The 26,642-nt window shown below is 39.8% G+C and overlaps 1 protein-coding gene across 1 annotated transcript in view; it reads right to left on the reverse strand.

Moving 5' to 3' along the window:
- Positions 1-25,140, reverse strand: part of chst3.S (carbohydrate (chondroitin 6) sulfotransferase 3 S homeolog) — a 47,668-nt gene extending 22,528 nt beyond the window's left edge. Inside the window, exon 1 of the mRNA XM_018227614.2 lies at positions 24,705-25,140. The gene's annotated coding sequence lies outside the window, so the exon portion shown is untranslated. The remainder of the gene's footprint in view (positions 1-24,704) is intronic.
- Positions 25,141-26,642: the final 1,502 nt, after the last annotated feature.

The following is a 26,642-nucleotide window of genomic DNA, read 5'->3' on the forward strand; positions in this document are numbered from 1 at the left end:
AACAGAGTAAAGTTTTGGAGCCAGCTTTACTTAACAAGACGAAAAGTTTAACATTCACCAATATATAATAAAAAAAGATACACAATGCATTTGCAGATCTGACCTGTGTCTATCTTACAGTGATCTATGGAATTTTCACAGTGGTGATGAGAGCCAGTTCTGCTTCTTCCTCTATATGCAACGGCTGCATTAAGGGTAGGGATGCACCGAATCCACTATTTTGGATTCAGCCGAACTCCTGTATCCTTCGCAAAAAATTCAGTAGAATACTGAACCAAATCCGAATCCTAAGAGTGGGAAGGGGAAAACATTTTATACTTCCTTGTCTTGCGACAAAAAGTCACGTGATTTCCCTCCCTAATTTGCATATGCAAATTAGGATTCAGATTTGGTTCGGCCGGGCAGAAGTATTCGGCCGAATCCGAATCCTGCTGAATAAAGTTGAATCCTGGCCGAATCGCGAAGCGAATCCTGGATTCGATGAATTCCTAATTAACGGTGCATTCAGTTAAACTTCCATGTAAATTGTCATAGTTCAGCAGAGGGATTTCTCTGCACAAAAGGAGAATATAGAGTGCATTCACAGCACAGATGGCTATTGTGTATTTTACCAGTACAAAGTACACCAGATCTGACCCTGGAAATTCAGCATTCCTTGCCAGGAATTGCCACCTGCTGTATATCATTGAAAGGTTCTCAGCTGGCACCGCTGGATCTGCTTTTAGCTTCTGCTACAGTCATACAGCCACCCTGCAGGACACCTTTGGAGAATCTTCCCTGAATTTTAAATCAAGATAAATGATTTGCTTTTTAAAATGGCCCTCTTTGATAATTCTCTGAAGAAGACAAAAATCTATTGACCCAGTCAGGCCAAGTATGTGAATCCTACAGAGGCACCCAAGTGTTCTTCATTCATTCACAATAAACTCTTGTCTTTGTCAAACAAACCAAATATCTGAATCTAATTTAAATTCCTCCCTCACAACAGTTAACATATCTGCTTGCTGCTACCAGTGCATCTGCCTTACTTTTCCATGGGCAATGTTTACCATTTTTTATGAACTGTATACCTAGCTAATAAACTTGGGTTAAGTGAACCACAAGGGACTTTGGCTCTCACTCTGGTGACTAAGCTCTTCACAAGCCCCAGGGGTTGCTAATGTATTGTGTAGGTTCAGTCACAGACTGTCTGTCATCTGACACAGTACTACGCAGTGCACATCTGTAAATCAGCTTAGCAGAGCCATGTCTGGCAAAGGTTAAAAGTTACTGAAAAGTTGCTGCCTGCAGGATTCTCATGGAAGTATCTTAGATGTTATTGTCTCATATCTGAAGCCCTAAAGGAAGATTTTTCTATACACATTAAAGGGTGCCTGTTGGCTAATTATGCCATGCCCCAACATGTTTGCTCAAACAGTGAGCTTCCTCCCAGTATGTAACTTAACTATGGATAAGTGGGCCCTGGTGCAGACTGTGGTTGCTAAAGTTTCAGTTGGATCGCCATACCTTAAATCTGCTAAAAAAAATTAAACATGAATTAAGCCTAGTAGAATTGCTTTGCCTCTAATAAGGATTAATTATATCTTAAGGTGGCCATACACGGGCAGATAAAGCTGCCGATATCGGTCGTTTGGACCGATTTGACAGCTTATCTGCCCGTGTATGGGGGCTTCCGACGGGTCTTCCCGATCGATATCTGGCCACGATATCGCTCGGGAAGGTTGGATTTTTACCCGACCGACCCGTCGGAGCCGTTTGGCGCATCGTAATTCGATCGTTCGGCCATACGGCCGAACGCTCGAATTACCCCCGATATAGCCACGCAGTTTAGTGGCATATCGGGGAAAGATCCGCTCGTTTGGCGATGTCGCCAAACGAGCGGATCTTTGAGTCTATGGCCACCTTTAGTTAGGATCAAGTACAAGCTACGGTTTTATTAATACAGAGAAGAAGAAAATAATCTTTAAAAATGCTAATTATTTGATTTAAAATGGAGCCTATAAAAGAGTACTTTACCAAAATTCAGAGCTTTCTGGATAAGGGGTTTTCAGGATAATGGGTCCCATACCTGTACAAATATAATCAAGGCGAGGCTCCTTCTTTCCATGCAAAATACCAGTGCTCTTACATTATATTTAAAGTTTTTTGCTACATTCTGATTTAAGACAGAAATCTGCATCAATAGGTCTCAGTTGGTTGCTGAAATACAAATCACCTGACAGTGGAGAACCTCAATATAGTTCGTTTTTAATCCGTGAATGTAATATAAGTTGTCCTGTGCCCAAAAATAGCTTTTTTGCGCAATGAGAGACAACTTCATAAAATTTAACATTCAAATATATATTTAACATTTTCAGCGCTTTTACAGTAATTGTAATGGCTACTGAAAGAAGTATCAGTCTGGATGTTTGTATTTTATGCACTATTGGTTCTGCCTACTGTCATAACATAGCAGATGATTAATAGATCTAGAACAGAACAGAACTTCTGCTGCATTGAGGGGGTTATTTATTAAAGTCTTATTATTTCTGGTTCGAGTTTTGAAGGGGAAAACACAATTTTTTGGAGGGAAAAACACTGGTCTAATTTAGATCGAATTTTTGAATTTGTTTATGGTCAAAACTCTCAAATTGGAATTGTGAATTATCCAAATTAGATTCGAGTTTTAATTCTAATTTCGAAATTTATCACACTCTGGCCCTTGAAATCGACTATTCACTAAAACCTGCCGAGTTCATGTATATTTGGACATATTAGTAGCCTTGCTGACATTCGAGTTTTTTTCTGTGAAAAAACTCGAATTGAGTTTGGTCAAATTCGATTCGTATTCGATTAGGGTTTTTGAGTTTGTAAAATTCATGCTCGTTTAAGATAATTGATTTTTTTATTAAATAACCCTCCAATCAAATTAAAAAAACTCACATGAATTTGAAATTCAACCTTTAATAAATGTGCCTCTAATTCTAATTGTTCGTGATTTATTAAACCTGCTGCTAAAAGTCTGAAAAAAAAATGACTCCTTCTCAAACCTTCTGAGGTCATATAGAAGTCAAAGGCAGATGTCCCATTTATAATGATCTGCGCTGTACAATAATCTGAATAATTAGTGCTTTTCAGGTGATAATTCGAAAAAATCTGAGATTTTGGTTGTCAAATCTGAAAAAATCGCACAATCCGCTTTTTTGTTAAAGATTTTATCAAGCCTTTTCCTGCACCAGATTTTTCGAATAAATTTATTGATAAATAAGGTAAAAATATGCATGGGAGTTTGGTCAAATAGAAATTTTAGTAAATAACCCCCTAAGAGTTAGAAAGTGAGGAACAAATATTGCTTTGGTTCTCCATCTGATGACTTCCAGCACATTTAGTAAAATTCAGAAACCAGCAAATGACATGACCAATCCAGTATCTCCCTCACACCTCCTGTGAGGTTTCATGTGGCTATCCATATAGTTATAGTTAATCATGAAATGCATACAAAGGTAAAAAAATGTTCTGAATCTAACATTTACAATCATTCTTATGTATACATGTCTGATTTAGAACATGTTTTGTTTAGGTCCTATCCTGTCATACCTCCCAACATTTTTCAAATAAAAAGTTGCATCTGCATCTGGCTGTTCAGTGCCGAGAAAATCGGGACATTCCAGTACAAACAAGGGACTGTGGGTTGAGCTGTCAAAAGAGGGACTGTCCCTGGGAAACGGGACAGTTGGGAGGTATTACCTACACTCCCTTTTATGACTTTGATCTATGGCTAACATGGTCCATGTACCAGTGTTGTGAAAAATGTTGGCGCTATATAAATACATGTTAATAATAATAATAATATATAGGACCTATTATCCAGAATGTTCGGGACCAGGGGTTTTCTAGATAAGGGATCTTTCCATAATTTAGATCACCATTCCTTAGGGCTTCCAAAAAGCATGTAACCATTATTTAAACCCAATAGGATTGTTATGCCTCCAATAAGGATTAATTATTTCTTAGTTACAGGGCCGTATTTATATATAGGCACCCAAGGCTCTGTGCCTAGGGCAGCAGCTTTAAAAAGGCCACTCTCAGGTGCCAATATAACAAATCAAAAGCTTTTTTTAAATAAAAAATAAAAAATCTCCCCAGTCACCAGAGACTTGTTGGCAAATCTGGCGACTAATCTGGGAGGGAATTTTTCAGAAATTACCTGAATGTTCTCTGGTTTGTCAAACACACCCCAAAAATCAGAACCTTATTTAAGGTCATCAGAACACTCTGCTTTGGGGAGCCATGACCAGCAAAGAAACCTGGGAAGCTATTGTCTGATGGAGCCTTAGGGTGAGGTCACATGGAGTGTTTTCACTTTGCATTTTTTAAAACATGCAGTGGAGCGTAAATACGTCCATGAAACTACACGTGCATCCCAACATGCATTTCTGTTTTTTCTCTCTCCCCGCAATTCAGCTCAACTTTTGTGAAAAAAGCCAAGCAGAAAAGCAATTTACATGCAAAAAGAAGCCAGACTGATCGTCAATACGAAACTTAATTACATCACCAGAAGACAAAGCCGCAGTATATGCACTATCCATCTTGCAAGAGTTTGGTTGCCATATTGAAAATACACAGTGTATTTCAGCAACGTATATTTCCAAACCTGCGGATTCCATAGAATTCAAAAATATGGCGTTTCCTTGGTGCATTGACCTTTCTGCTGAAAAATGCAAATACTGACGTCTGATGGCAGATGTTGGATCGCAAACGCCCAGTGGGAATGCTATAATGCGTATTCCATTATTTTCAGTAGGGCTTCATTTTGTGCATATTTATGCTCAACCGCGTGTTTTAATAAAACTCAATGTAAAGACGTCCCATGTGATCTCGCCCTTAGACAGGGTCGGACTGGCCTGGCGGGACAACGGGAAAGGACCCGGTGTGCCCCGGCCCTCATAGGCCCCCTAACGGGCCAGACCCCCTTTCCCGATATCCTGGCCCTACAAAAAAAATAATTTGCGGCACCACGCAGCACCGTTCGCGCATGCGCGCGGCTGCTTTTGCACATGCACAGCGTCACAGTATCGGGTCCGGAGGGGAGCCCTGGACAGGAGTCCCGGTGGGCCCCGGGCCCCTAGTCCGACTCTGCTCTTAGATGTTATACTCTCATGTCTGAAGATGTCTCATATATGACACAGCGTTCCTGTAATTTGGAACTTTCTGGATATTGTCTTTCAGATATTTCGTTTTCTCTACAAAGTTCCATTTGACACTAAATAGTAACATGAAATAGGTTCTCAAAAATGTTTGGAGTGGATCGTAACCCTAATAACATGGCGTTAGTTGACATGTGTGGAGTTGGAGAAAGTTGTATGGAAACATGTAGAAGAGAAACACTTCACTCAAGAGGCAGAAGCCTTGCATTGGGAATAAATACAGTACCTTTGGCACATATACATAACTGTAGCAACAACTCCATTTATAGTTTGCCAGGGTTTTGACTGTGCTGTTCTAAAAACAAGGCAATGGTAACCACACTATCAAGGCTGTGTTGAGCATTGTATATGGTTAGGGGAAAACAATTTCTTCCTAGAGCTGAACAGTGCCCTGCCAAGATTTCCTGGCATGTGTGGAAATGCAGATCAGCCTATAAATCATGATGATGAAGCCCTTGTAAACTAAATTAGTAAGCATTATAAACCCCTAGAATAATTTCCCTTTTATTGTTTGCTGGCTTATCCAAACAACTATGTCTGAAATGTCTCAAAAGGATGTTAAACGGTCACAGGAATGAAAGTTTATAAATTCCAGTACAAACAAATAAAATGGGAAGCATTTTAAAGCATGAAGCAGACAGGGCTTGCAGACTATAACAAGCACCAGGGTAGTGTTGCTGAGAAGATCAAGCCAGTTGCTGTATGTTTGCCAATAACTGCTGCAGTCTTAGCGGCTTATTTATCATGCTGTGTAAGAAACAGCGACCAAAATACACAACGCCAGGCATCGGCATGATATAAGTATCAAGCTACTGTATGTATGCATTTTCAGTGATTCTCAGTGTAAAAATGTGGTGTTAAAGTAAGCAGCCACTTGAAAATGCTATGGGAAAATATGGCGTTCACCAATGGTGATTTTTTTTTCCAGTGCGACTTCCATGGAACAATTTATGCCTGGATTTTTTTTTTACACCACTTTTACGCAAGGTCTGAAGTGGTGTAAAATGATGGCATAAAAAAAAAAACCCTGACGTTCAGGCAGAGTAAAATAAAACATAAACCTTGATAAATTCTGCATTCATTTCAAACAGTGTTTTACACAGCTTTTCTGGCTTTAGCCAGCATGATAGATAGGCCCCTTAGTGTGCGCCATGAGAGGTATCTTTGTATGTCTTGTGCAACTGCTCTCTGAACTTAATCACAGTGGGAAGGAAGTTCTATGTGACAAACTTGCACTGCATAGGCCATGTCAACTGGATAGAATGTTAAATTAAAGGGAAACAAATCTTTGGATTCTGTTAGCTTAATTTTAGTTTTTTTTCTGTATGTTAAACTTAAAAGGCTGCTATAATCAAGATCCTAATTGTGTAATAATTGACAAAATAGAAAAGTTCAGGGTTCAAAGTCTGAATAATGCTAAGGGAGCAAAGTGTAAATTAACGTCAAGCATTGCGATTATGGAACTAATTTATTATTATAAAAGATAATCAAAGTATTTATAAAGCTGTGCATTATCTTTTACACTATAATATTCCTGGCAAAAACTGATCAAGTCAGTGGGACAAATGCAGATTGGAAGTTTGCACACTGGGAATTCTGCATACTGATGTTTTTAATTCAAAAAAAATCATGCAGGGTTTTCTGTCCAGTCTGCAACTTCAGCTGACCCTATCTACCATGCACTGATTTGAATAACAGGCTGGAATATGATTAGGAGAGACCAGAATAAGCCTGAGGCCTGAATAGCAAGATAAGTAATAAAAAAGTAGCAATAACAATACATTCAGAGTCTAGCAGAGCAGTTGTTTTTTTTAGATGGGATCAATGACCCTCATTTGAAAGCTGGAAAGAGTCAGAAGAAGAAGGCAAATAATTCAAAAACTATAAAGAAGAAAAATGAAGGTAAATTGAAAACAGTAGATGCTTAGAATAAGCCATTCATAACATACTAAAAGTTAGAGGGATACTGTCATGGGAAAACATGTTTTTTTTCAAAACGCACCATTTAATAGTGCTGCTCCAGCAGACATCTGCACTGAAATCCGTTTCTCAAAAGAGCAAACTGATTTTTTTATATTTGATTTTAAAATCTTACATGGGGCTAGACATATTGTAAGTTTCCCAGGTGCCCCCAGTCATGTGACTTCAGTCACTCTTTACTGCTGCACTGTAAGTTGGAATGATATCAGGCTCCTCCCTTTGCTCCAGCAGCCCATTAACAGAACAATTGGAAGGTAACCAGATAACCGCTTCCTGGTACATATAAAAACAGCACTCAATAATAAAAACCCATGTCCCACTGTAGCCCCAGGGGCGTTTCAGATGCTGCTGCCACTTTTTGCCTCAACTTGCCTCATGGCAGGAGCAGCGCTGTGCGGCTCCATTTAGTTACACTGAGTATGAAAAACAGTAGCAGTTGCGTAACTACCGGGGGAGCAGGGGTGCAATTGCACCAGGGTCTGCTCCCCCTCTTGGCCTGCCAGAGATTGCGCCGCCGCATCACAACGGTAAGTAAACCGCGTGTCTAGATGGGTGGGGGCCTGGGTGCACATCCTGCACCGGTGCCTGGAAGACTTTAGTTACGTTACTGAACAATAGCCTGCCAGAAAGCAGTTCCATAGTGCAGCACTGGCTCTTTCTGAAAGCACATGACCAGGCAAAATGACCTGAGATGGTTGCCTACACACCAATATTACAACTAAAAAAATAAGCACTTGTTGCATTAGGAATGATTTTTTACTTTTCATTATTAATTTTTTTACTGTTTTTCCAAAATCTAAGTCTAAAGTTTAATGTTCGTATCTCTGGTGTTTGAGTCTGGCAGCTCAGTAATTCATGTGCAGACTCTAAACTGGTACAATTTTGCAACATTGAGTTGATACATTTCTCAGCAGCATCTCTGGAGCATTAGCAACTATTGTATCAATTCTAACAGCCGCCTGTAATGAAACCCAGAGATTCTGCTCAGCAGGGACAAAGATAAGAAATGTCTCCATTAAATGTATCAATTTAGAACAGTTGGGGGGGTCGGCGAACCCCTCCCCAGAGCTGCTTTAGAAGGTGAAAAATGACACTTTACACTCCAATATTAGAAAAATGGTCACAAATAGAAAATAGAAAGTAATTGGAAAAAGTCGTTATTTCAGGTGATCTATATGAAACCAACTAGTTGCATGAAGGTGAATAACCCCTTTAACATCTTTAAGATAAGATTTACAATAGTACAGATATTGGTATATAAAGTATATACATGTGAGTGTACAGATAGTTCTCATCTTCATGGACAGGATTTCCAATTTGAACTAATGGTAGTTAATGATTATTTTTAAAAAATTGGGAACTGGTATCTGGAAAGGTAGATTACCATCATATCAGTGGTAAATCTGACCTTACAACAGACTGTGTTTTTGGACAGCAATGAGGTCCTGTCTGCCAAAACACAATTATATCTTTTTTTAACAATGAAATAATTCTGGGAGCTGCAGCTGGACACAAAAGCGGCCTCTCATTTAAAAACCCAAAGTTGTATTTGTCTACATTGAAGGGATTTTTACTGACAAGATGTATTTTGTTGCAAACGATTTATCATTAACAGTCTTCCCACGATTAATTAATGATTTTCTCATTCATAGTTAGATAGTTACATAGTTAAATTAGGTTGAAAAAAGACAAAGTCCATCAAGTTCAACCCCTCCAAATGAAAACCCAGCAACCCCTCCCTACTTTTACATAAATTATATATACCCATACCTATACTAACTATAGAGCTTAGTATCACAATAGCACACAACTCGAGTTATCCATTAACAGTTGATGCACACATCGGATCTGTGTTAGCACACCACTAACGGTCAGCTATGAACACAATTACAGACACATCTTAAAAATCCATTTCCGGTGTACTTACTAAGCCTTTTTCTAAAAACCACATTCCCAATTTGCTAGCATTTGATAAAATGTCAATTGAATTGGTGTCTATAGGAGCACACTGTGCATTGCAATCACTAGTATTGTGTATTATATGTGTTTGTGAGTGTTTTGTGTGTTTTTCCATAGTGCAGTAGAGCAACTATAAACACATATGTTATTGCTGAAAAATGGAGAAAAATGCAAGTGAAATTTGTCAAAATGTGGCATTTTGCACAAACCAAATGCACTAGACATGGTATAAAATGCATACTGCATTTATATGCACTATGTGCATTTTTTTAATTGATCATTTATGATTACAATCGCATGTATACACTGTGTGTGTGCTTAGCTCAAAGCATAATAACCCTTCTGTTCACCTGGCTCAGGCAAGTATTCCCTAGTGTATCATTTTACAAAGAGACGTTTTAGAATGAGCTTTTTCCTTACTGGCCCATGGCTCCCTAATCTACGCAGTTCGGTATGCCTCTGTCTGGTCCCTGTATCAAGGCATACTGTATGTAGACCACTAGCCCTGAATCAATTGAATACGAAGAGCTATTTCTTAAACAGAGGCCATTTGTATAGATCTCAATTCAAGTAAATAGGCACGGGCCCGCCATATATAAATATCAACATTCTAAGCTCAATGATCAGTGAAGTGGACATTGCTATAGATGGAAGACACAGTTGGGGGGGGGCTTTTTCCAAGTTTACTTTCTGCTTTGCTTTTTTTTCCAGTTTTTCTGCTGCTTAAACAGAGGACTTGTACTTCAAGACACAGTCACTTTATTAACAAGGTCTCTGTGGCATATGTTTGAGAAAATAAGGTGCATTCTAGCTAACCCTGAATCTGTGATATTTCTTGGTGATACATGGATCCAGGATTCTTAACTCCTTCACTTCTGGGTAGGATTTCAAAGATGGGTTCAGATCAACTTTAGGTCTAGTGGTGGCCATAATTTCTTATGCCAACCCTGTCTTTTAGCCTAAAATACACAAAAGTAACTGCACTAATTACAAACTGAACTGCACATCTACACTTGAGTACCTTTGTTTATAAATAAGCCCTTAAAGGGGTTTTTCACCTTCAAACACTTTTTTCAGTTCTGTTGGTTTCAGATAGCTGAGTAATTTTCCAATTAATTTCTATTTTCTATTTGAGACTGTTTTTCTAATACAGGTATGGGATACATTATCTGGAAACCCGTTATCCAGAAAGCTCCAAATTATGGAAAGACCGGCTCCCATAGACTCCATTTTATCCAAATAATACAAATTTTCTTTGTCTCTGTGATGATAAAACAGTACATTGTACCTGATCCAAACAAAGATATTATTAATCCTTATAGGATGCAAAACCAGCCTATTGGGGTTATTTAATGTTTACATGATTTTCTAGTAGATGTAAGGCATGAAGATCCAAATTACAGAAAGATCCATTATCTGGAAAACCCCATGTCCCGAGGATATCAGGTCCCATACCTGTAATGAAGTGTAAAGTTTCATTTTTCACCTTCTAAAGCAGCTCGGGGTTGTCGACTCTTTAGGCTAAGGGCAGATGGGCAAATTCGGGGAGATTTAGTCGCCTGGCGACTAATCGTCTCTTCTGCGGGGCGAAAATCTCCCCGAGCTGCCTTCCGCCTGCTTCAATTAGAAAACGACAGTGCAATGCACTCGCGGCTCTTCAATTTCGCCCCAATTTCGGAAATCGCAGCGCTGCGAGTGCATTGCGCTGTCGTTTTCTCTTTCAAGCAGGCGGAAGGCAGGAAGAAGGCAGCTCGGGGAGATTGTTGCCCCGCAGAAAAGGTGATTAATCGCCAGGCGACTAAATCTCCCCGAATCTGCCCGTCTGCCCCTACCCTTAACTGTTCTAAATGGATACCTTTAGTTGGTACATTTGTTATCTTTGTCCCAGCTGAGATAAAACCCTCATTAAAGACAGCTGTTAGAATTGATACAATAGTTGCTAATCAACTAAATGGATCAGATGGTAACATTTCAGAATGCTTCTGGATCACTGAGCTGCCAGACTGAAACACTAGGGACAGAAACATTAAACTTAACACTTAAATTTTGGAAAAACAGTAAAAAATAAAACATGGAAAGCAATTGAAAAAAGTTTATGGTGAACAATCTCAAAACAACCAAAGTGAAAAAAAGTGTTTGGAAGGTGAACAACTCCCTTAAAATAATCTTGCAATTCGCTGCAAAAATAACTTTAGCAAAAGTAATTTTAAGTTAAAAAAGGGCAAAAATGAATGGTGACTTAAGGTCATGTAGGAAAGTGGGACATGTAGTAAAAATAAAACAGATACTGTACTAAAAACAAACTATTCTCATGTGAAAGGGCATGGCCCAACATTCCCAGCTTCAGAATGACAAGTTCCCATTATTTGCCAAACTGTAAATTAGAAAATTAGTTTGTGGGCTAAATCATTTTAGTACACTGCATTTGTTGTTTTATATATTTTTTTGGATAAGCTGATAACGAGTCAGTTAGGATCAATAAGAGAAAATACTTTATAAATTCATACATCACATCTATCTCTTCAGCACCTAAAATGACTAAAATACTGTAAGAAACAGTATTGTTTTTTTTTTTTTAAAAGAATGGTGGATAGAGAGGGAGCCATGAATGATAGAGGCCAATTGCTTATCAGAACTTAGGTACTAAAGGAATTTAATACTCAGTGGCTTATCTTTTATATAAACAGAGCAGAATTTTTCAGTATGCTAGGTACATTTGATTTATGATGCCCCTTCATCTCTAATGCTGAGCGGTGTATTGTGACTGTACCATAGCAAACATGTTATGCAAAGCAACTCCCTCAGCACTGGGCTGGGTGAGCATCTGGGGGAACAAAATTCTAATCTGCACAATTGAATTTATTAACCTTAGGAGAAGGGTAATACTAAGCTGCATTTGGACGCCCATACTAACTGTGTTTATAGAGTTTGACAGCATTTATATGAAAACTGTTTTTAAACAGTTTAAGGCTCATTTACAGACACAGTACATAGCTGCATGCTAAGTGCAGTTTCAAATGCATATCACTGTAGTAGTTGCTTCTATTTGATAAATTGCATTAAAGTTATGAAATTTTCACATTATTTATTATTTATTATAAGAAGCATCACTTCTTGCACAGCCCATTATTAATGCCATAAGCTTGTGGTTTGCTTGGTGTAAGTCTGTTGAGCCTACTGATGCACTGCTCCAGTACAGGGGTCCCAACCTTTTTTACCTGTGAGCCACATTAAAATGTAAAAAGAGTTGGGCAGCAACACAAGTATGAAAGAAGTCCCTGGGGATGGCAAATAAGTGATGTGATTGGCTACTGGTAGCCCCTATGTGGACTAGCAGCCTACAGGAGGCACTGTTTGGCAGTACACTTGGATTTTAAGTAACCAAAACTTCCCTCCAAGCCAGGAATTAAAAAAACAAACAAAAAAAAAACACCTGCACTGAGGCAACTGGGAGCAACATCCAAGGGGTTGGTGAGCAACATGTTGGGGATCACTGCTCTAGTGGAGTGGTAGTCCAGGGTTCCCTTGTAACAATCAAGCATGCTTGGGCAGTATTCATCAGAGAAGATCAGTCAGGTGCTATGGAGCTCCCTGCAAATACTTGCAAGTGAAATGGTGCATATGGGCACAAGTACCCTTTATGAATGGAGTTAATGTGCATGCAGTTATGCATCCATATATAGGTAGAAAGGCAAAAAAGGACCGCACATGCTCACCGCTCTCCCCTCAAGTCAGGTGCTCCGTCCAACAGTGTCCCCACTGTAAACACGACAATAACTCGAAAGGCAGACGGCACTTCTGAAAATAGGGTGACGCGTTTCGGGAGTTATCCCTTAGTCATAGGTTAGCCTATGACTAAGGGATAACTCCCGAAACGCGTCAGGTTTTTACCAGCAGGAATTCCAATAAACCCTATTTTCAGAAGTGCTGTCTGCCTTTCGAGTTATTGTTATGCATCCATATAAGTGTGCTGCTAAGGATAAAAATTCTTCATGTTATCAGCAGTGTCTTTTTTCTAACCTGACACATACTACCTGTAAAGCTGGCCATAGACGCAAAGATCTGATCGTACGAATCAATGTACGATCTGACTTTCCCCTCTCCCGACCCTCCACTAACCATTCAGATCAAAGGCTTACAATTCCGATCAAATAAAGTAGTAAAAGAACAGATCAGCCAATGTACTACCTCTGGCAGCAATCGTACGATAGTTATGTCTGACAAAGCTAGTGACAGTCTCCCACTGAAAATCGTACAATCAGCAATACATGCAGAGATATTATCGGCAGGCGAGCGAAAAAAAAATTCTAACCAGTCCGATCGACCAAACGACCGATCTCCGCCGGACGAAAAATGTCGGGACTCTCCACACACGGTCTGAAAATCGTAAGAATCGTAGTTTGTTGCGTCTATGGCCAGCTTAAGGCAAGTTTCTCATTGTTGACTCATGGCAGAAGTAAAATGAGTCCCTTGCTCTCCATGATCATATGATAGCCTCAGATAAACTGCTGCATGGATAACTTTCTTACCCTGAGAGGGACAGATAGGGTCAGCAGTGAGTTCCTTTGTCATCATAAATGTTTCCATTTCTAGATACCACGGCTATTGTAATATTTTGTTCCACACATAACCAGAGAATATGGTGCCTTCAAGCAAAGCCTTTCCATTCCTTCCCTTTTTTTGTTTATGGCCTTCAGCTTTTACTAGACTCTCACAAAATCTAATGAGCAGGGACCCATTTGCCTTCTGTTTTGGTCAGTATTGATGCAATCTGTTTGTTAATTGTATTTGCCCATCTATTGTACATCACCTGAATATGTTGGCATATGTGTTATTGTATCAAAGTGATACATGGATAGAAACTTATATGGTTTTACAAAGAACAGTTTGTAGGGGAAGTGCATGAGCTGAAGACCAGTAACACCAAAAACTGAAAGATGTTTGTATGCATTTAAATACTAATTCTATACACTCTCCACCCAAAATATACATTTCCTCTGAAGTTTTCTGTATTACTGTACAGGAAAAACTGCTGAAATGCCAACACGTTGCATTTTTGCTTTATAATAAATCACAAGAGGGTGATTTGTGCATATTACCCTATATTGGTTTGTTGGACATTGCTAAGTTCGTGATGTCTGTCATAGCTCCAGGAATGGTAAGTGAATTTGCTGTGAGCAGAGCAGACCACATCTAATCACTGGAACTGTATTTGGGAGTGTCCAGCTGCAACTATCCAGTGCTCTGGAATTGGCCTATGCCTGCTTTTTGCCTTCCTTCTCTAAGTCCCTTCAACAACGACATAGAAAAAGAGGCATTTTCCTAGCTACCCATTCATCTTCACAAAATGTATAATAAATCACAGGTCATTTATTTTTTATTCAAAAAGCAAATCTTGTCCTGCAGAATTAACCCTGGTGAGAAATATGTGCATCTAAATGAGGAGCTTTGTGCCACAACTTTTCCATTTCTTATAAATGAAGGAGCACTACATTTGGAAACACTTATCCAAAACGGCTGAAAAGTGTGCTAGTGATGTCATTGTATGAATCAGATTAGTCCCGTTATTGTCAGGGGAGCAACTATGAATCAGTGTCTGAGAACTGAGAAAGCGGGGAGGAAGTCACTTAATCTGCCATGCCTTAGACACAACTAAATCTGTACTTTTCTCAATTATAAATAAACCGTGGTGGTCAGAATTGCTTTCATGGTATACAAGATCAAGAATAAGAAACTTCTGTCACTTGCACTTGAACTATGTGACTGGCCCCCTGAGGGAGAACCCCAAAGATGTGGGGCCCAGTCTGATTGCTAAGCATTCTGGATAATAGCTAGATCCCATGTATTTGTATCCCATGTTTTGTACAGAGCTATGGAAGATGTTGAATCTGTATATAAAATATAAAACTTTTGCAGTTGAAGTGATTTAAAAAAATATTAAAGGGGTTGTTCACCTTTGAGATAACTTTTAGTATGATGTAGAGAATGATTTTCTGAGACAATTTGCAATTTGTTATAATTTTTTATTATTGATGGTTTTTAAGTTATTGTGCTTTTTATTCAGCAGCTCTTCAATTTGCATCTTAAGAAATCGGGTAACTAGGGTCCAAATTACCCCAGCAACCATGAAGTGTGGTGTGATGTCAGTCATAAGTTATGTGATAGCAGTTTATACCAGGTCTATTGCAGAGATTTCTGCAGTGTATCTTTAGCTGCCATGACATGGAAACGGCCAAAAAGGGTTCATTTTGAGAGCTACAAGACTGTACTGTCCTTATCGAAATGGAATACAATTTGCATATTGTATTAATCAAAGTTCCAGTTTTAGGCTGGTGGCACACAGAGAGATTAGTCGCCAAGCGATATCTCTAGTCTTTATACCGATTCATTTTCTGAAGTTGCCGAAATTTCCTTGCGAGGCAACTTTGGGCGACTACAGAAAACTTAGCAATGAGAAAGTATAGAAAGACTACAAATCCCAAGTTCCAGCACAATAGGGCAAATACATGAAGAAACACGAGCCATGCTAGACAACGTTTGCCAGGTAAATAAATATCATTGCATGTCCTCACTGCTAAGGTCACTGCATGCTAATCCAAGAATATGTAACCTGTCTGTCAATAGGTCCAAGTCAACTAAAGTTCAAAAATTACCATTGGAATGATTCTCTTCCAAGACCCCAGAGAGGTTCAGATCCAACAAATAATACAAAAGTTTCAGCATCATTTAATTTTACGCATGTCCCAATAATCTGTTTTGCTCAAGGTTGTCAGATGCAACACACCAGTTACCAGCAACCCCAGCTATCAGCACAGTATATTCACTGCCTTTGGATTTTTTGATACAGTAAAAAGACTCAAAAAGGCTCATTTACAAACCCAGTGTTGTGTGCAATTGGGAACAATACGCCACCATGTTTTGTTACCTACAATGAAGCATTTTTAAAGGTGAGTTGGCAGGCTAGGCAGCAAAGCCCTGACGATTTTTATACCATTGACATCTTTATTTTTAATTCTACTTATCTACTGGATGTCATAGGGCAAATCACTATTCATTGCCTGTGACCGATTCCAGCTTACACAATTGGAAAGGCTCTTATTGGGGCAGAATCAAGTTGTATGCATTGTGTAGCCAAGGTGGGGTATTACAAGTTATTATGAGGGTACATAGACATACTGTATCATTTTTATTTGTAATTTGGGCATTTATACAAAAAAGAGATCATTTATAAAATACATGAAACCCTCTAATGTGGGGAAAATTTAATAAATAAAACGAATGGGTAATTACAAGACTGTATTCCAGTACAATGGATATGATGGAAAAAAAAGTGAAAATGGCTGTCATAGAAAGCTATGATGAACAGCAAGTTATTCAGTTACTGCCGAATCAGCAAAACAGAAGCAGCTGTTCCCCCTCATTCATTCTAAATGTGAAGAATAAAGAAAGTGAAGAAGAAGTGTCTCTCACACCTAGTTGCTTAATTTATATGCAAACATTTGATTTAATGCAGTGATAAAGTTGCTTCATATTTTTTTGGCCTAACACAGTTCAATTTTAAACAGATACTGTAGTTGATTGTAAGCTCAGGTAGGGACCTCCCTTGCTTCATATTGTCAAAGGCAAGTTGTGCCACAAGCAAATTTCTGCACAAATGTTGCACACTGCACACAGCACCAGTTTTCTGGTGAGTCGAGCTGGCCGTATATGGAAAGATAAGGTTGCATGAAAAATACGTTTTATACAATTTTCAGGCCGTCCCAACATTTTTCGTACCATGTCGATCGCCTGTTAAGTTGATCGGACAGGTTAGAAGATTTCTGTCAGCTAAAGATAATTTCTCTGCAAGTATTATCTGATGATATCAAAGACTTTAGTAACTTTAGCACGATTGCTGTCATGGCCAGAACATTGTTTGATTTGTTATTTTACTAATGTATTAAATCTCAAGAGATAGGGCCATATGATCGGTCTTACGATAAAGAGGATAAAATTTCCATGTCTATGGCCAGCTTTAGGATAAGGTCACACCTGGAGATTCGGGAAGATTTAGTCGCCTGGCAACTAATCGCCACTTCTTTGGGGCAACTCATCTCCCCAAACAGCTTCCCCCTGTCTTCCGCCTGCTAGAATGAGAAATCGCCTGCGGCATGGCACTTGCGGTCCTTCATTTTCCAGAATCGCCCAAAAGAAGAGCGACGGGCAACTAAATCTCCCCGAATCTCCAAGTGTGACCTTACCCTTAGAGTCTAGAAATAAAAGTTTCATTAACAAGTAATTGCTACGTTCAATTAAATCTAGATAATTAGCGTTCAGCGTTACAATTCCAAGTGATTAAAGGAAACGATCAAGTAATAATGGAAGTCATTTACATAAATAACAGGATTAAACCACTTCTGCAAATACAAAAGAAGTACGACCTCTGCGCTTTTGTTCCTGACCCACTCTCCTACAATATACATTAATTATATTTCAGCTTTCATTAGTTAAAATTTAGATGCTAATTACTTCTGTTATAAGGCAGACAAGTAATATGAAAATATAACAAGCAAGAACAAATAAATTGGACCAACTGAAACATGTTTGGATGGTGAACAACCCTTTTAAGACATCCTTGCATCACCCATTCCTCCACAGTACTAACTTATAGAAAAGCAAATATGCATTCAGTTCAAATGTCACCTTAATTAACCTTCAGGCATTCCCTGTCATTGCTTTTGGCACCTGAGTGAGTCTGTGAACCAATGTTTTATTGAATGAGAAAATATATGTGTCACTTTGTGCTGTGACAATGTATACCACCAATCACCAAATTAACCAAGCCCATTCATGGGCAGGGGTGTAAAATACAGTTTGCAGAGGGAATTTCCCTTATACATGTATTTTAATACATAAGTTCTCTTTGTACTTATACATCATGTGGCCCATGAAATGCAATATGGTGGAGAAGAACATAGTTATTTTAGCATCATTTCACTAATGGGCTTATACTGCTGTTATGTTAGGATGCCCATTTGAACAGAAAATACGTTTAAAGGACTATATTATTTCAAAATATCACAAAGTAGATTTGTAGACAAAATAATGGCATTTCTGTGACAGCTTCACTCCAAGTAAGCTAAAGGCAAGATGCTTTGGATTATTATGTCTGGATTCGGTTCCAAAACCCTTCCGCATCTGCAATGTATGAATAAAGAAATCTTTACCATCTGGGATAGTAAATTTGATGATGTCAGAGAGTGAAAGAGCTGTTCACATTCAGGGAATTCCAGCATAAAAATGTCAATGTTTCTGACAAGAACATGAGAGCTGTAAAGTGACTCTTTGTTACCTTCCAGCAACTATACATCATTTCAGCATGGCACCAACATGTGTGGTATATAATATGTAAAACTGCCTGCTAAGCTTTATTTATACCATTTCTTAATTGCTTAATACTGTATGTTATGTTTTATGTTCTCAAATTATAGACACGCAAGTTTTTGAGCTAAATCTGTATAAAATAACATTTCCTTCTATTTTATCGTTATTTGCTCTTAAAGGGGGTGACAGCCTGGCAGAATTGAAAATGTTCAGGAACCTCCAAGAATCATGGGGTCAGACATGCTTGCACTCTGACCCTTCATCTTATACCTGCATTCATTTCAGGGTTCTGTTGGCTTCTTGCACCTAAAGGTGCACCTACTTGCTATAGCTAAAGGTCCTTTAGACCAATTTGACATCTTATCTGCTAGTGTATGAGGCCCTCCATCGGGCCTCCCCTATCAATATCTGGCCAAAAACTAGCCAGATGTCAATCAGGCAGGTCTTTAATATACAGCCTGACTTTCAGATAAATCTTTACTGATTTTGCCAATGGCATTAAAGGTTTCTAAACTAGGCAAAAAGTATATTATATATTCCCATATGTATGCAGAAAAAGTGAATTCAACATTTTCAAAACTTAAACCAGTTGTATGCACAACAGACTATAGGATATAAAATGTGTTTGTATATAGCTGTTACATTATTACAATTCTTTGCAGAGTTGCTGATTGAACACACCAAACATGTCAATGTAATGCATATGCAGCTACTCTGTAAACTAATTAATCTCCATCACATTTGCTACAATGCAAAAAAGTGATAATGAGAATTTACACACTAAAAAAAAATTCCAGGTCACACCTGTATGTTACAGTGTATCTAGTCTTGCATTCTGCAAAATCGGTAACACCTTATGTCTGATAATTAACATAAACCAGACGGAGGATTTATATAAAAGGAAAAAGGTAATTGAAAAGTTCAGAATAACAAATACACAACAGAAAATCGATTGATTACTAGGCATAGCACTAGGAGGAAAAATGTTAACAGAATGTCAGCCAGTAAAAGCCCATTTCAAAAAGTGGGCAACCTGTGCTTCAGGTGTCACTCTGCCTCTGTTAGCTGAAATGGCAAAAAAAAACCATAGAGAATTGCAATGATTTTTACACTTTAGCAAAACGTAGTTTTCTGAGCAATGTTATGTAAAGTTGTCTCATTACACTCATGTATATATTTCCATATATATATATATATATATATATATATATATATATATATATATATATATATATATATATATATATATATATATATATATATATATAAAAGAAGCGGTGCAAGTTCTTGTAATCTGATATATTGTGGAAATTGTGGAAGTGTGCCCCACCCATAATCTTGCACGGACCATACATAAACTTAAACTGGTATTGTAGTGACTGCTGGGATTTGCAGTTTCAGCATATATACATGAAACAGATCATTTTTCATTAAGTCTACGGCTGGGTTTGTGGTTAAAAAGAATTTGCCATGAAGCCCAATAAAGGTTTATTCACACTACAGACTCTGGTCTGACAGGAGTCTAGATCAGAACTGAATGCACAGATGGAAAAGTGCCACTAGCACTTCTGAGGTGAGAATTGTATCTAATTTATACTGGGTACAATTGCAATTACCTGTTTGCTACACATTGACCTGTTTGCTACACTTTGGCTAAACTGAATGAAACACAAACTATCCTGCTATGAAGTCTATTAAAATGTGACCATTAAAAACAGTTGTGAATGCAAATCACATGGTCTCAAGCATTTGTATATTTTTGTAATCGGAGATGTAATTATACTAATCTCCAACAGAATGGCAAAACACATGAAATACCATAAACAAACAGTTCATTTCCGTTGTTACAAACAATAGTTCTGTGTATTTTTTCCAGATATTTCCAACGTGACTCCGCCAGGCACACAGACACACTTAAGAAACAGCAGTGGTCTGATATAAAGTTTATTTTTTCACTTTGGCATGTATTAAGAGAGTATCAGAATTAATACAGGGCCACAGTGCTTACCAAGCAACCCTTGAGCCCCATTCATGCTGAGATCACTCGGATATTGGGCTCTGTGAATAACAGTCCACCATACAGAGTCTAGAGCCTACTGAGGCCAAATAATTATCAATCAAAGTAAGCCCTTCTAATTAGTCTTGTCTATGTGTGGTCTCCATATAAAACCAACAATCCTTATTTAGTTAATGGATGTAACTACCCCAGGTTCAATCCTGCACATATATACTTCACAGTGAAAAAAGCAACAACATTTAGCAAACATAATTTGTGAAAAAAACTTAATTTATGGGGTAAAGAGGAGCAGCCTTCAGGACTTGTCTGGATTCTAATACACCCCAAGCAACTGACAGTGTCAGTATGGTGAGTATAAGTAGAACTGAATGAACAGGGCACTATGGGTGTAACAGAGAAATTGCAAAAAAACATTTCAGTTATTAATATAAATGGCAACATATTGTGAAATGTATCTGAAATTAAGCTAGGGCCACACAAACTACTAGGCAGTCTAGCATCAGTTATCTGCCAGCTAAAATTGATCTGGGTTTGAGTTCTGGAGGCCAGTATGGGAACATTGATGTAATGGGGATAATCCCACAAAGACAAAGTAGTGCTACACAAACACTCTCATCGCTTTTTGAAGCATTGGGTGACGTCCGTGACTCTGTCTGCTCAGGTGTAGTCCATATGGAAGAAAATATTTCAGCAGCACTCCTACTTTTTATTTGTGCCTCAAGCTAAGCGACATTTCGAACTTATCCTGCCCTTTATCAAGCTTGATTAAGATCGAAACGCCGCTTAGCTTGAGGCGTCCTCTGGGGGGTTATTTATAACTTAAAAAAACTCAAAATCAAATTAGATTAAATTCGATTTGAGTTTTTTCTCCGGAAAAAACTTGAATGTCAGAAAGGCTACTAACATGTCCAAATTGGTCCCTGAGCGTCTCCCACTGCTTTATACGTGAACTTGGCAGGTTTTAGGGGGTTTTTAGGCAGGTATGTCAAATGTAAAAATGTATCAGGCAACAGAATTCTTGTCACCTGCTGCAATTTTCTGTACAGACTGATGTTCTGCTAATGTCACCACTTCCCTTTGGACCTGACTGACTATAATACATTGCATTAGGCTGGCACACACATTGAAAAAATACCCACTGGCCACTCCAGTGAAGTAAAAGATCAGTTAAGCATTCAAGCCAAGTTGTTATTGTACAGATGTGGTGCTGTTGCTGTACCCCTCATACACCCAGCTGCTTAGCAGAGAGCAACGTTCAGACAATCATGTGCTACATGCCAACACATTCCAGTGCTCCTTCTTGTCAAATTCCCAGCATATTAACATGCTGAGTGCATTTCCCCTACAGCCTCTTTGCTGTTTAAGATAAAATGTCACTGCATTGTGGCTTCCAATTTTGTCTATATTTAACAGGTGTCTAACAGAAACTGCAGTTATACTGACAGAATGAGGCGGCTGTGTGTCATAGTACTTGCCAAGGGTGTTGGTAGATGGCTTGCCCAATGGGAATATTTTTGGACTGATTACCAGAGTCATAAAATGGACAGAAAGGATATGAAACCACCAATACCTCTACCAGCTGATAGTAACCATATGTTCCTAAGGAGTTTGTATCTATATTTCTTCTCCAGCACTATCTTGTAACAGAGATAAAAGCATAATCTCTGGAGACGTTATGGATCAGGCCTATCCCAGGAGAAGTTATATATCAGGCTTGCTGTGTCCATCACCCACATGGGCAAATATAGCAGTTCTACCATGGAAGAGCAGAAGGTCTCAGCCCCCTTTTCCCAGACTCAGGCAATCAGTGCCAGCAGAGCAGTTTCTTCTTCTGCTTCTTGGAAATCCCTTTTAAATTCCATAAATCAACATAAATAACCCTCTTTTTTACCTTTTTTGCCTCTATGTGTTGCCCTAATATAGTTTTAAAAAAGTGTCAATTGGGCAAAAATATACATGCCTGTAGTCTTTATTTATATATCTGTCTCTACGAATTATATATTACAGGGTACAAGAAGACACAATTAGACATGAGTACCTATTTGCTCTTTTACATTACTGTCACTCCTTACATTTCCCCATCAGATGAAATAAGAGTTCATACGATAACGGCAGGCTCAAAGTATCAGTGTTAGTTTTACTGTTCAGCTTCCTGGATGTGGATTGCGAACAAATTGCCCACTAATTATCACAACCGACTGATCCTTCTAGCATTCAATAAACTTAAATGCTTATACATGAATGCTGAACCAGTGGTCCTCCAGCTGTTTGTGAGCTAAAACTCACTAGAAATACATTTGAAGGTGTTACTCAGGTATATATAACACCAGATTTACACCAAGAATGTTGCTACTATTTTACTCTATAGCTGGCCGTAGATTGTAAAGATTTCTAAAAGATCTATCGAAAAGATTATCTTGAAACGATCGTTTAAATGAACGATTGGTCCATCAAGTAAAAAGACCATTTCAAGCAATATTGCCAGGAAAACTGAGGGTAGCTGTCTGATTGGACCTGCAAACATAATAGATTGCACTGGGACCGTTAACATTTTTTTAACCTGCCCGATCAATTTTCTGACTGATGTCGGCCGAAAAATCTTAAGATGCGCGATCGCTTGATTCCCACTAACCTCACGATAATTTGACGGATCGTTCACCAACGAAATCGATCGTTCACCAACGAAAAATCTTTGCATCTATTGGGACCTTATCTATCAGTCTAAATCTGCCAGTAGAACAAGTTCAGATGGCAAAGAAATTCCAATGCAAAAAGTAGCATGTATTGGTGCTGAATGCTGTTTTTTATGCGGCTAAAGCTGTATTTTACACATTTGAGGTTTTTAACGAAGTGAGTTTTACTGTTGTGACAGGCTTATTACTGATCATCAATGTAGAAACTGCACACTTCCAGCTGTTTCCAGCTCACCAGTACTCCAACAGCAGAAGCTCTAGTTCATTTTCTCTACAGCAAAGCTGGGAAGATGCCTGTTTTACCATGGTGGTCAGTTGGTAAGTGTTCTAAATAAAGTGACAGGATTAAGTTTCAATGGGGGAGGCTGTGTCCAGTGTATCTGCCATCTAAGATGTGGCGTGTCCAGTGTATCTGCCATCTAAGCTGTGGCGTGTCCAGTGTATCTGCAATCTAAGCTGTGGCGTGTCCAGTGTATCTGCCATCTAAGCTGTGGCATGTCCAGTGTATCTGCCATCTAAGCTGTGGCATTTCCAGTGTATCTGCCATCTAAGCTGTGGCATGTCCAGTGTATCTGCCATCTAAGCTGTGGCATGTCCAGTGTATCTGCCATCTAAGATGTGGCGTGTCCAGTGTATCTGCCATCTTAGCTATAGCATGTCCAGTGTATCTGCCATCTAAATCTGGCCATAGACTCCAAGATCCGCTCGTTTGGCGACATCGCCAAACGAGCGTATCTTTCCCCGATATGCCACTAAACTGCGTGGCTATATCGGGGGTAATTCGAGCGTTCGGCCGTATGGCCGAATTACGATGCGCCAAGCGGCTCCGACGGGTCGGTCAGATAAAAATCCAACCTTCCCGATCGATATCGTGGCCAGATATCGATCGGGAAGACCCGTCGGAAGCCCCCATACACGGGCAGATAAGCTGTCAAATCGGTCCAAACGACCGATATCGGCAGCTTTATCTGCCCGTGTATGGCCACCTTAAGATGTGGTGTGTCCAGTGTATCTGACATCTAAGCTGTGGCATGTCCAGTGTATCTGCCATCTAAGCTGTGGCATGTCCAGTGTATCTGCCATCTAAGCTGTGGCATGTCCAGTGTATCTGCAATCTAAGCTGTGGCATGTCCAGTATATCTGCCATCTAAGATGTGGCGTGTCAAGTGTATCCGCTATCTAAGCTGTGGCATGTCCAGTGTATCTGCCATCTAAGCTGGACTCTTGACTCTAAGGGGCCCCTCCCTCTATCCCAACAGAAGTAAAAGCAGAAAGGAACAGGGGCTGCAGTAGTAAGACAAGGTGTGTGGCCCCTGTCTTTTGTTGTGATGTGGAGAATATCAGTCCAGCAACAGCTGCTTGAACCTACCTGGTGTATTTATTGAAAATACCTAAATCAGTTGCACATTGTTCTTTCTATGAATACATTGCGCTGTAATGCTGAAGGTTCAGTGAAAATTACGTTCTGTCCTCCCTAAAACAGCGGCGAGTAAAACGTGCACTTACTGAAGGTAAAGCTGAGCATCCGCTACTGTCCCGGCTTCTCCTCCTTCCCTCAGCTCAGGCTCCTGTGGTACACGCGGCGCTCCTAGGCGGCAGGACAACCCGCATTCTGCTCCTTCTTTTTCCCGGTGGCAGGAGACTGAACCCAAGCTCAGTCCCCCCCACCCCTCACTAAAATCCTTCAGATAAGCCGGTCACAATGAGTTCTCTATGCGAGTGAATGAGAGGGCGCTCCCGGTCTCCTTCCCTTCCTGCTGCTGATCCCAAGTGAGAGTTAGGAGCTAGGGGTGCAGTTGCCGAGTGTGGAGCCCGCTGTGCATCATCTCAGTGTCTGTCTAGAGGTGGAGCTGATGTGTCCCCTCTGCCCCCCTCTCTGCCAAAGCTCTCCATCTCCTCCCCCGACCTCAACAGCTCTTCTCCTCCTCTCTCAACCCCCTCCCTCCTTCTCTGGGGATTCCGACGAACAACAGGCGCTCTGTTAGCTTTGTCTCAGTCCCGTTTTACTATTTGACACTTTCCTGAGAAAAGAAAAGTCCGGATCATTTGTCTATCCGCTCGTGTTTAACTTGGGCTGAAGTGGCTCTAATGTTCCCCGCTGTGCCCCTCCTCTAGCCCCAGTCTTGTTCGTCCTAAGTGGGACTCCATGGTGCCCCCTGCAGCTGTCCCTCAGAGTTAGCACAAAGCTTGTCACAAAACCAGCCCAAGACCAAAACACATGTAAAAGTAGCCCAAAGTAGCCCAAAATGCACAGTGAACAAAAAAAAAAAAAACACGCTCAGATTTGGGTAGATTAGTCGCCTGGCGACAAATCTCCTCTTCTTCGGGTAGGGTTGCCACCTTTTCTGAAAAAAAAAAATACCTGCCTTTCTATATATTTATCTTTTATCCCTAATAATAACATTGGGATCAACAATCATTTTTACCTCCAAGGTGGCAACCCTATCTTCAGGGCGACTAATGTCCCCGAACTGCCTCCCGCCGGCTATAATGTAAATCACCGGCAGGACGGCACTCAGAGGGCTTCGTTTTCCGAAGTTGCCCAAAGTTGCCTCACGAGGAAACTTCATGCAACTTCGGAAAACAAAGTGCTCCAATTGCCATCCCGCTGGTGATTCATTCTAGCCGGCGGGAGGCAGTTCGGGGACATTAGTCGCCCTGAAGAAGAGAAGATGTCATTGTCGTTGGGCGACTAATCTCTCCGAATCTGAGCGTGTGCCCTGACCCTTAGGGTCAGGCCACACTGGGCGTTTTGGGGAGATTTGGTCGTCTGGCGACTAATAGCAACTTCGGGCGACTTTGGAAAACGAATCGCCACGTGTTATTAGCGCCAACGTTTTTTAATTTTAGCCTGCGCAGAGTGAGGGGAAGGCGTTTGGGGAGATTGGTCGCCGCAAAAAAGAGCCGATTAGTCGCCAGGTGACCAAATCTCCCCAAAACGCCCAGTGTGGCCTGACACTTAGGCTGAAGACACACAGAGCTACTAGTAGCAGCTACTTGTCATGCCTACAAAATGCCAGAAAATACCCTACCACAGACAATACTGAGAATTGCCTCTGCAAGAACACATGTAGAAATAGTTATCAGTAAATTATCAGCATTGACTATTTTAGTAGCCATGAGAAGAAGCTGCTGCTAGTAGCTCTGTGTGCCTTCATCCTTATAAACCATTCACTCTGGGGTGCTTGTATTGCTGAATACTGAGACAGAAAACAAGTGATTCATTGAAAATATCAAGAAATGGGTTTAGAGAATTGCATTATCCCCAGACATGCCAGTAAGATCACTGCATCGCCGCTAAGCTTTGTACCATATTGTGCTGTAGCAAAATTTTTGGACATGCCCAAACCCCCCCCCCCCAAATTCCACACTAAATATAGCATTAGACGTGCAGATATACATTCAATATCGGACTAAGGATCTTGCAGTGCAATCTTCCAACCT

The sequence above is a fragment of the Xenopus laevis genome, chromosome 7S, assembly GCF_017654675.1.
Source record: "Xenopus laevis strain J_2021 chromosome 7S, Xenopus_laevis_v10.1, whole genome shotgun sequence".
Classification (NCBI taxonomy): Eukaryota; Metazoa; Chordata; class Amphibia; order Anura; family Pipidae; genus Xenopus; species Xenopus laevis.